This window comes from Pan troglodytes, chromosome 11 (genome assembly GCF_028858775.2).
Source record: "Pan troglodytes isolate AG18354 chromosome 11, NHGRI_mPanTro3-v2.0_pri, whole genome shotgun sequence".
Taxonomy (NCBI): Eukaryota; Metazoa; Chordata; class Mammalia; order Primates; family Hominidae; genus Pan; species Pan troglodytes.
Window position 1 is genome coordinate 100,645,318 of NC_072409.2, and position 12,220 is coordinate 100,657,537.

Here is a 12,220-nt window from a genome sequence, read left to right on the forward strand (position 1 = left end):
TTTTTAAAAAATCACAAGACTGTTATCACACCTAAAACATGATAATATCCATCCAGTAACTGGTCAGTGCTCAAATTTCTCCGACTGTCTCATTTATTTTTTTAACAGTATGTTTGTGTGAATCAGGACAAGAGTGATCCTTTTAGAAATTAAATGGGATGATGTCACTGCTTGCTTAAAATCCATCCATGAGTTTTCCTGTCTAAAGCTGAAGACCCAATCTACCTTTGTTCATAAGGTTTGAGGTGGTTGGGCTCCCACATACTGCTTCTGCCTCATCGAGGGCAACTCTTGCCCTCATGCATGACCCTCCAGCCACAAGCCTTATACAGTTTTTTGTGAGAGTAAACCCTGTGCTGCTCCGGATTGGAGCGTGTTTGCCCTCACTCTTTTGAGGGCTTTTTGCTGGCCATCCTCCACTCTCAGCTGGCGTGTCCTCCCACTTTCTCAGTGACTCCACCAAAACAGTTAGTCTTCCCCCATTTCTCTGTCTTGGCATCTTGTTTGTTTCTATCACTCCATTTCTCATTTTGCAGTTAATTGTTACTTGTTTTTTGATCATCTGTTTTTTTGAGCTCCAAGTTCTATAACGATGGGTCTGATCTACTTTGCTTGTCATGGTGTACTTGGCACCTATGCACCATGCTTTTCACATAGTAGGTGCTCAGTATATATGTGTTGAAAAAATGAATGTGTGAAATTAATATACTGTCTTAGTCCATTTGGGCTGCTGTAACAAAATCCATTAGACTGGGTAATTTATAAACAATGGAAATTTATTTCCTCACTGCTTTGTAGGCCGCAAGGTCCAAGAGTAAAGTGGCAGCAGATTGAGTGTCTGGTGAGGGCCCATTCCTCATAGATGGTGCCTTCTTTGTGTCCTCACGTGGTAGAAGGAAGCAGAAAATAGTGGAGAGAGGGGAAAGAAAAAAAAAAGAAGAAGGAAAAAGGGCAAAGAGACTCCCTCAAGCTTTTTTGTTAGGGTACTAATCCCATTTACAAGGGTGGAACCCTCATGACCTAATCACCTTCCAAAGGCCCCACCCCATCACTTTGGGGGTTAGGTTTCAACATATGAATTTTGGAGGGACACAAACATTAAACCATAGCATGTACTATTAAGAAAATATAGGTGGATCCTCAGAGTAGACTGCTAGGATTTGCAGTACATTAAAGAAAAAAATGTAGCCATCATTGAGTTCCTAATGAGTATAGGGCACAGTGATAATTGCTGTGATTATTCAAATGGTTAGTTAAGGGATCTTTTGGAATACACAGTTAAAAAAAAAGACTGTGGCTGATTGTGTTCATAAACTCAAATGCATACATAATTAAATAAAGTCCAAATGTTTGGGCATAGTAAACACTATCCATAATTGTTGGTGTCTCCATTGCCATTTTTCTCTGAAGGGCTGACTCACTTTTCACTTGACGTTTGTATAAATGAGTGTCAGAATCTTAAAGGATACAGTGAGCTCATTGCCTTTTGTTAACTTTTTACCCTGTTTCACCTGACATCCTTTTTTTTTTTCTGACGCCTTCATCCATTCCCTTTTCATCTACCTCACGATAAAAATAGGAACCTAAGATGACTAATAAAACACCCAAAAGCATATACTTGGGAGCTTTGTCTTTTGAAATGCGCCAAACTTCTTCATTGCTTGTGTTCCGAAAATCATCAGCCTCTCTGGTCTCCTTTCTTTTTCCTTCTTCCCTCTTTCCCCCTTTTGTCTCTGCTTGTGGAACATTATTCTACGACCAGAGAATAGAACTCCTCAAAGGCATAGTGATATTTGGTTTAGGTACATTTCTGAATAGTGTATAGTTCAGTACCATGCATGATGCACATCTAATAAATAGTCTGAAGACTTAATAGCCATCAACAAATTGGAAGAACCCTGAAATTGCCTAAAACTGAAGAGATATTTGGGGATTTACATCTAACTTTTATTATTGTATAAAGTAATTTCTATGTGATTTATTTTATTTTTATTGTCTAGAATGAAAATATTCATACCAGCAGGGGTCTTTTGAAATTACCTGATGAGCAGAATGTTATAGTTAGAATGAAAAATGTGAAAACTCCATATAGCTCTGATGAATTAACCTTTTCAAAGGTGTGGGCATAGTTTTTGGTCTCCCCTGTAGGCAATACAGCTATAAGCTTTTGATTTTTATTTATTTTAGTAGTTAGGAAAGTTTTCTGCAAGAGTAACTTGACTTTTATGCAGCCAAAAAAAAAAAGTGTGTGTGTTTGTGTGTGTGTGTGTGTGTGTGTGTGTGTGTGTATAAAGTTCTGTGTGTCAGATCTCCCATTGGCTTAAGGGATTCTTTGCCGTTTAAAAATTTCGGCCTAATTTGAAAGAAATTATACCCATAATGTGTAGTTTGCTTTGATTAAAATAATTTTGTGTAATCACTGTAAGAAAATTAAGCCTGCGATTGGTATTTAAAACGTGTATTTTAAACGATACATTCTCTTTGTCTCGGTACAGTAGATGGGTCCTGTATTTTCAGCAGAACTTAGTTACTAAACTTGTATAAGGATACCTTTTCAGACAATCCCATAGAAGTAAAAATTATTTGGTAATATGTATTTAACCTACAAAATAATTTATTTGAAAGCATTTTGTAAAACTGCAAAGTGTAAAGCAAACGTAACATAGTATATACATATAATATATTGAAGAACACTGCTGTTTTTGTAAAAGCATTATTTCTTTCATGATGTAAGACATTTTGATATAGCTGTTTCATACAGTCTCACAATGCCTACCTTAAACTATAAAAACACTTTTTAAAGATTTAAAAAAAGAACACATTGAAAAAAATCTAACAAATATCTAAGAAATAAAATTATCCCTGGTCATTTCTCAGTTCTGAGACCTACTCCATCAAAACAGGGACAAGGAAGGAGAGGATGCCTTCATTGCATGATTCTTTTTTTTTTTTTAATGCTAGTTTTATGAATTTATAGACACCCCAGGTTTAACAAGCCTTTATTGAACACATCCTTTACATCAAGCATTAAGCTATTTTAAGGGGACAGACTTGACAAAGGGGATGTGGGTATGGAATGGGAGTGTCCAGGAAGTCTCGAGTCCACATTTTTTCTCCAGTCAAGTCTCAATGTTGACACTGAGCCAGGGGCCAGGGTGCAAAGGGGAGAGGTTCACATGTGCAGGGATGTGTTGCTTTGTATGGTTCTTAGTAATAAAGGACAATAGTTGGAGATGTTATTGTTTAAATATTAAGAGCAAATTAAGGCATATAATTCTATCTTTTTTTGGGTAGAGAAGTCTGTTTCAAACATGGCACCAATAGGAAAAAAGAGTGATAGTTTTGATTGTTATGACAAAACCCTTACAAGCCCATTTCAAAGAGAAATACTTGAACATATATGAAAGAAGGTTAACACTGCAAACAGACCCAGAAAGAGAACACTTTGATGATAATATTGGCAAAGGGACATAAGCAGACAATTAAAAGAAGAAATACAGGTCCGTCAGGCTGCTATATTAATTTCCTATGGCTGCTATAACAGATTAAAACTTGGTGTTTTCACATAATACAGGTTTATTTTCTTACAGTTCTGGAGGTCAGATGTCTGAAATGGGTTTCACTAGGTCAAAACCAAGGTGTCCCATGGCCATGCTCCCTTGAGAGATTCTAGAGGAGAATCCATTTCCTTGCCTTTTCCAGTATCTATAGCTACATTCCTTGCATTCGTTGGCTCATGGCCACATCCTGCATCTTCAAAGCCAGCAGCATAGCATCTTCAGATCACTCTCCTTCCATGGTCCCACCACCTTCTGTTTTTTGTGTCTCTCTACCTCCCTCTTGTAAGGAAATTTGTGATTGCCTTTAGGGCCCACTCAAATAACCCACAATAATGACTCTGTTCAGGATCCCTAATATCTATAAAGTCTCTTTTGTCATATAAGGTACCATTCATAGGTATTAAGGCCTGGATAACCTTGGGTGCCATTATTCAGACTACCACACCTATCAAATAGCATGTGGGGTGGAACGATACACATATGTTTATCTGTGTATGTATGCATGAAGCCTGTGCAAGGACATACATACGGTATGTTTGGGATTATTTCAGTGTGTTGAGATTACAGGGTATTTATAATTTTCGAAAAGTTCCTTTTATATAACTTTTGCATTGTCAGAATTTTTATGGAATATATTTTATTAGAGATCAGAAAAAGCTAAGTAACTCTTGGAAAGATGATTTTTTAGTAGACAGTTTTGTAAGAACAGTTTTAGATTTACAGAAAACTAGAAAATGTAGTGGAGTTCCCACAGACCCTATACCTAGTTCCCCCTACGATTAGTATCTTATATTAGTATCGTACATTTGTTAAAGTTTATGAACTATTTTGGATACACATCACTAACTAAAGTCCATACTTTGTTCAGATTTCCTTAGGTTTTACCTAATATCCTTTTTTTTTTTGAGATGGAGTTTCACTCTTGTTGCCCACGCTGGAGTGCCATAGCGCCATCTTGGCTCACTGCAACCTCTGCCTCCCAGGTTCAAGCCATTCTCCTGCCTCAGCCTCCCGAGTAGCTGGGATTACAGGCATAAGCCACCACGGCCGGCTAATTTTTTTGTATTTTTAGTAGAGACGGGGTTTCACCGTGTTAGCCAGGATGGTCTTGATCTCCTGACCTCATGATCCGCCCGTCTCGGCCTCCCAAAGTGCTGGGATTACAGGCGTGAGCCACTGCGCCCGGCCCACCTTTTGTAATTTCTTAAAGGATATGTTGTAATTGATTAAATACTTAAGATCTGTACACATTACATCAATTATTCTCTTACATGTTACATATTATCCACAAAAATGTAGTTGGAAGCTGGACTTAATTAATTTTGAAAGGAAAAAAGAAAAATTAGATGAGAGATATTTATATTGATGGAAAAATGAAGGTGTGAAATGTACTTTACTAACAATTTTGCATTTGGGCTTGCAGTTCTCTTTTTCTTCCTTGAAAAAGCCTGACCTTCACAACACCAGGTCTTTTCATGTTTCTAAAGAATCTATAGTTTTCTTTTGTAGTACAGCGCACATGATATTTGCTGTCGTTTGGTGAATATCTGGCTCCCCAACTGGACTGAGAGCTCCAGGGGAGCAGGGACCTTGTGGGCTCTGCTCCCTGCTATATCCCCTGTGCCTGGCGCATAGTAGGCATACAGATACAAATGGACTGTCATTGCATATGCTCTTTTGAACTTTTAGAAATATGAGTGGTTAACTATAGGGTACATTTTTGGGTAAATAATCATAACAATTCTGTGTGAAAAGGGTAATTTAAAATAGTAGTATCAAAAATACATTTAGCTGTCTTGTCCCCTCCATATATACTATATATATATGTGTGTGTGTGTGTGTGTGTGTGTGTGTGTGTGTGTGTGTATGTGTGCGTGTATATATAGAGAGGAAGAAAACTAGAAGTATATTATTGCAAAACATTAAGAGTGGTTATCTCTGGGTTATGAGATTATGGCTGGCTTTAATTTTTTTTGAGATGGAGTTTTGCTCTTGTTGCCCAGGCTGGAGTGCAATGGCGCTACTCAGCTCACCGCAACCTGCACCTACCCAGTTCAAGTGATTCTCCTGCCTCAGCCTCCCTAGTAGCTGGGATTACAGGCATGCGCCACCACGCCTGGCTAATTTTGTATTTTTAGAGGAGACGGGGTTTCTCCATGTTGGTCAGGCTGGTCTCGAGTTCCCAACCTCAGATGATCCACCCACCTTGGCCTCCCAAAGTGTTGGGATTACAGGCTGTCTTTAATTTTCTTCTTTGTTTTTTAGCTCTTTCCAAGGAATTTACTATTTTATAATTTGGAAATACCACAATATTTTACCTGGTATTACTTTTTGTTTTTTTGAGATGGAGTCTCGCTCTGTCATCCAGGGCAGAGTGCAGTGGCGCAATCTTGGCTCACTGCAACCTCCACCTCCCGGGTTCAAGCGATTCTCTGCCTCAGCCTCCCGAGTAGCTGGGACTACAGGCGTGCGCCGCCACACCCAGCTAATTTTTGTATTTTTAGTAGAGATGGGGTTTCAGCATATTGGCCAGGCTGGTGTGGAACTCATGACCTTGTGATCTGCCCGCCTCAGCCTCCCAAAGTGCTGGGATTACAGGCATGAGCCACTGCGCCTAGCCCTGGTATTACTTTTCTAATTAGAAAAATTAGTGAGTCCTATACTAAAAACGTTTCAATTCTAGCATGTGCAGGAGCCCTTGAGGCAAGATAAGAAATTTGTGAAGTCAATGACCACCTTATTCCCCAGGAGAGCTTTTATCTATTTAAACCAAAAAAGTGTAGCTGAACTTTAGAACTATGTTCTATCTTAGAGTCTTTGAACTTGTATTTCCTATGCCTACTATCTTCTAGTTTCATCAAAACCACTTCAAATATTGTTGATCAATTATCAATTTAAAAGTGGAGTTTTCCAACTATGTTAGTATGACTGTCATGTCATATATGTGTTTAATTCCCTTTGCTGATTTAACTTTTGTTTATTAATCTAAAGACTTAGGGGAAAAATTGATTTTCTCTTATTTAGTATTTTTTAAAAGTCCATGATATAAAATCTGTGTCTCAGTCGGCAATAACAGCCTACATTTTTCCTTAAGACAAAAGGGATCATTCATTTTTTTTTTCTTAATTGTCCCTTTTTAGATAGGAGATGAATCCCTGGATTAGATGAAAAATCATGAAAATATTCTGTGGTTTTTATAAATCCAGGCCATTTGTATTTTCCTTGCCTGTTTCTCTAGATAATTAAACAGTGATGGATTAGAATTAGGCTGCAGCAGAGATTGGGGGAAAAAAAATCTCCCGGCATCCCTTCCTGCAGAAGCATCCGCTACAGCAGTGAGTGTAGCTGCCACTTTAACTGACATGTCTTAAATTCTGCCCTGGAAAGCCCTGGGATGCTGTCAGCTGCCTCGGCAACTACTTTGCTTGTGCCTGAGAATTGAGAGTCTCATTGGAGACCAAGGAATAAAATAGAAATTGAGGATTTTTGTTGGCTTTGAAATTGAGGTTTGTCTCTTCTTTTAGTTGGCTTTAAAAAAAATCTGGTAGAAGAGAGGGAAAGACATCTTCATAGTGGGACTATATTCATTCCTCCAAAGTTACAGCTGCTCTAAATCTGTGAGTATGTCATATTTATTTAGCAGTTCCTGGGTTTATGATTCAAATGTTCTCTTTAAATCTATGAGGGTTTAATTTAAGGAAGGCTATGTAAATTTTTTAAACTCCAGTTAAATTTCACTGGAGCCTGCAGTTTTTGTTAGATGACATTGTCTTCATTAAGAGCTTCATGTCAAGCCTGCTTGGCTTCCCCTCTAACCCTCCCCCGACCTTTTTAAAACTTCCTAAGGTGAGTGCTGAAATTGAAGAAAATAGTGTGACTTGCTGCGGAGGAGGATCTGGTCTTCCCGGGATGCCATGGCTGGTTTATTGCTGCTGCAAGGTGTGCGTCTGGGCGGCTGAGACTCCTGCTGCAGAACAATGGCAGGATGATGCTGGTTCACTTTGTATTTACTGTTTGTCTTATGTCCTCTGCTGGTTTCTTTATAGCATTTTGTTTTGTTTTGTTAAGGTAATTAGAACCTTAGAGATTGGTAAAGTGGCTTGTCCTCAGAAATAGCATGTGTTGATTGTCCTAGACCCTCACCTCTGACCTTGCTGTGCTGGCTTTAGTGGTCTCTTTGTAGCAGATTACAGTAAATGTGAGCTACCAAAAAGTGACCTTTGTATGGCCACCTTTTAAAATTGTGCATCAGAATCAATGCTGGGTTTTTTTTTTTTTTTTTTGTGACGCAGACCCTGAAGTCTAAACATCTGTCCTTAGTCATCGTGTCCCATTTTCCCCCTTTGGAATTTCCTGGACGTTAGAATTGTATCCTTGCTGAATTAGTGAGTGAGTTTTGAGCATTCTCTAAAGATAAGTTAATTTTTGATTCTCACCATAACCCCCATATGTTCCTGATTTGTCTTTGTTGAATAAAAGTCATATTATTGAACGGATTCATATAATTTGGCTACTGATTTTGTTCCTTTATCTTAAAATTACATTAGCTGAAATGATTTTTAAAAGTTGATATGTTCAGAGATCAGTAGTCAAAATACTTTTAAACACCAAATGGTAACAGTCATCGTTGTAGATGCAGAATATGTTTGACTTAGGCTGACATATTATATGAGCTTTTTGGGTGCCAGTATTTTGGTTGACTTCCTGCAGGGTAAAATAAATCAAGGATTTAAAAAAAGAAATTTTCTCTACCACCCAGAGATCAAACATCTGCTGTTTTTATTTTTAAACATTTTGTCATACCTAAATGCAGCAACTTTGAATTTAATTAGGAAGGATTGCTAAAATTAGGAAATTCTGCCTTACTTAAACTTGCAAAGATCTTATATTCGTTCATTCATTTCATTCATTCATTCATTCATTCATTCAAAAATGTTTACATCTGTTACGAAGCTCTTGCCAGGCTCTGGGGATATGATGCTGAACAAAATATTGTATCTGCCCTCATGGAGCAGATATTTTTAGCAGATGAAGAAGGCATTAAAAAACTGATTACTTAATTTCATTAAAATTGTGGTGATTTTTCACCTGTAGAAGTGTAAGTACTTTGTGGCCAAACATATATGACATATAAATACCTGCAACTAATTCTGCCCCAGATCTGAAGGTACAGATCCCTACAATGCTTAAGCTGGAAAGAGATGTTGGAAATGAGTTAACTGGTTCAGCAAGCATGTGGTCAGTGCTATAGTAAGTGCTGAGTTTAGGTCAGTAAGTAAGAAATGGTTCTGCTTTGGAGGAGCTCATAGTCTTAGTGGAAGAGCAAGGGAAATTGGCTATGTTAGAATATTCTGTCATCAGTTTCCCATTTTACTGGAGAAGAAACAACCTAGATTATTTTTAAAATGTCTTCTGTGCCAGGCCCAGTATCTATGGTAAATCTGTTTTTGACTTTTAAAAAAAATCTTCAACAGCAACCATGTTGATTGACCTTAATGCTCCCATTTTCCAAATGAGGAAAACGAGGTGCACAAAGACTAACTCAGTTGCCTAGGGTCCCTCAGAATGCTGTTTGTAACTCCATCATGCTAAAAGTTGGCAAGTCTGTGCTCCTTGAAGCTGCTGGATTATGTCCCTTAGTCATAGGTTGGTTGGGGGAGCCCCCTCCTTTTTTTTTTTTTTTTTTTTTTTTTCATTTTTCTTCTTCTTTTTTCTCCTAAAGCCACAGTGCACTCCTAAATATCATGCTATTATGAAACAGGAAAATGCTTAGTTTTTTTTTGCCTCCTGCCCAGAGGTCTTCCTAATATTTTGCACTTGCTTTCCACTTGTTAACAGCACATATACATTTATGTCTTTGGTTCACTTTAGAAAGGACAGGATTGCACTTATGGGCAGATTATGCTTCAGTGGCAGGCCAGTTAAGGAACGTGGAAAACATACATCCTAGAAGAGGAATGCTAATGGAAAAATCAAGGGTTTCTTGAATTTTAGGTCCAGAATGCTGTTCACCAACATCAGCAATTCCCTATAGGGCTGCCATGTTCAGAGTTGTACACAGGACTTGTCTCCTGTAATGAGTTGGAATTCTTGCAAATTTGAAAATTGAGGGTAGGGAGTAACTTTTCAGGAGTGATATTATAGCACATCTTGATTCTAAAGGCCATTTGTCCATTTCCTTTCTGAATGACTGTTAGAATGTTCTTCCTTAGAATGAAGTCTTCCTTATCTAAGATGAACTTTACCTCTCTACAGCCTCCTACCCACTGATCTTAAGATAAAACCACTCTAGTGTTTTTACAAAGTAGTCTTTCAGATATGTAAAATATTCTCCCTACCGGTCCCTGGTGGATCTTCGTATATCCAAGCTACACATCCTCAGTTATGTCACTTCTCTCTCCTGTGACATATTTCATGCTTCTCTCCATTCTGATCTCTTTGAATTTGACCTGTCATAGTTTCTAGATGGTTACAACCAAAACTGGACACTATTTCTAGTTTTGTCTGGTCAGCCAAGAGTGCAAATGGGTCATTTCCATCTCATGATGCAGTAATGTTATTCTTCTATTAATGTTTCCTATGCTGCATATCAATAGCTGTGTAACAAATCACCACATTGCTTAGTAGACTTAAAACAATAACAATCATTTATTTGCTTATAAATCTGAAATTTATGCAGGTCTCAGAGGAAATGACTCATCTCTGCCCACTTGGAATCACCTGGGGTGGCTCACCTGGAGCTGGAGGAGCCATTGCTATGATGGTTCACTTACCTGGCTGGCCAGTTAGTATTGGTTGTCAGCTGGGAATTTAGCTAGAACTGTTGTCAGGGGCTTTGTTCTTCTCCATGTTGTTGCTTGAGCTTCCTCACAGCATGGCAATGTGGTTCTAAGCTTTAGTATTCCAAATGACAAGAAGTAGCAACTGCTAGTCTTTAAGATTTGGACCCCAAACTAACACAGTGTTGTATTGGTCAAGTAGTCACAGAGACCACCTCGATTCAAGAAGTGGGGCCATAGACCTCACTTCTTGACAGGAAGGGTGACAAAGAATTTGTGGCCATTTATAATCTACCTTGCCAAATTTTTGGTCTCTGTCCTTCTCTCTATTTCCAGCTAAGTCATACACCTTAAACTCCTCAACTAAAACCCCAAGAGTTAGATTTGAATTTTTGTTAAGGTGAGTCTCCTCACCTTAATGAAAGACCCTTCTGCAGACTAACATCAAGACATTAACCAAAATGTTATGTGACTCTGGTGATTTATTTATCTATTTATTTTTTGAGACGGAGTTTCCTTTCACTCTGGTTGCCCAGGCTGGAGTGCAATGGCGCGATCTCGGCTCACCACAACCTCTGCCTCCCAGGTTCAAGCGATTCTCCTGCCTCAGACTCCCTAGTAGCCAGGATTACAGGCATGTGCCACCATGCCCAGCTAATTTTGTATTTTTATTAGACACAGGGTTTCTCCATGTTGGTCAGGCTGGTCTCGAACTCCTGACCTCAGGTGATCTGCCCACCTCGGCCTCCCAAAGTGCTAAGATTACAGGTGTGAGCCACCGCACCCGGCCTGGTGATTTATTTGGGTAAGAAATGACTTAACAGTGCCATTCTACCCAAGTTCTCTGACTTAGCCAGAGAAATTTAGGTGGTAATTGCAGAAGACCAAACAGAACATGAGTTTGATGTGAATTTCATGCATGGTTTACTTTTCTTTTGATGTTTCATCAGTCTACAGGTGTGGAAAGTCTTTAGTGACCAAGTGGTATGAATGGATTTCTTTGGTGATCATTTTAGATTAATGGGTTATAGAATATTTTATTTTGAGTCATTATAGGTGGCTGTAATTTAGAAAGCAGGAAAGTATGAAACCAAGACTTGAATTTCTCTTGTGGTTTGGGGCTGTAGTCATTGTTTTCTTAGTTAGTAGTTGGGACAGAATTTGAGCCCTTCATTCCAGCAATCCAGGACCCAATGTATAGCGTTTATTTGCCATCACCCCTCCTTAATATTAGCTTAGGTGTTTTTGTTTTTGTTTTTTAAAGTAATAGCATCCCTGTATAGCAAAACCATTTCATATGCCTGCTTGATACCACAGGCTGAATAAATACAGCACATTAACTATGGAAACAGCCAGATATTGAAGAACTAAAGAAAAACTCTAGAGTTTAATTACTTGAATATTTATATGCTCCTTCTTCAGTGTTGTTTGTTTTTCCTACTAATAGATATTTGTAGGGAGAGCCCTTATATTTGCTGAAAGCTGCTTGTTTGTGAATGAAGGTTTCTGTGATGAAATATTCATGGGTGCTTTTCATGATCTACATATGTGACATAAAATGCCAAGTAGGAAGACTGAATTTGATGCAAGGGGCTAATTGCATCAGGAAGAATGTCATTCATTCATCAAGCAGTCAGTGAACATATCTGGATTAAGAAACAGATAGTTCCTGTTCTTAAGAAGCTCATAAGCTACTCACTGTAATTGAAAAGTAGACCAATAATTATACTATGAGTTGTAAACTCCAACCAGAGAACCCAGCGAAGAAACATACTATCTAGCCTGAGAAAATGACTTTTTGGAAGCCTTATTTTTTTTCTTCCTCTCATGGATCATGAGGCAAATAAAAGGAAAACTTGTTGTCAGAATAGTCTTTAGAAA

The 12,220-nt window shown here is 38.4% G+C and overlaps 1 protein-coding gene across 11 annotated transcripts in view; it reads left to right on the plus strand.

The window, feature by feature from the left end:
• Window positions 1-12,220, plus strand: part of TTC39B (tetratricopeptide repeat domain 39B) — a 191,447-nt gene that overhangs the window by 107,183 nt on the left and 72,044 nt on the right. The window contains exon 1 of one of the 11 annotated variants that reach the window (XM_009456327.5): window positions 7,015-7,066. The exons of 9 other annotated variants lie outside the window; for them this stretch is intronic. The gene's annotated coding sequence lies outside the window, so the exon portion shown is untranslated. Of the gene's footprint in view, window positions 1-7,014; window positions 7,067-7,086; window positions 7,178-12,220 lie in introns of those variants that run through there. One more of the 11 variants, XM_009456326.5, reaches the window with a different exon arrangement.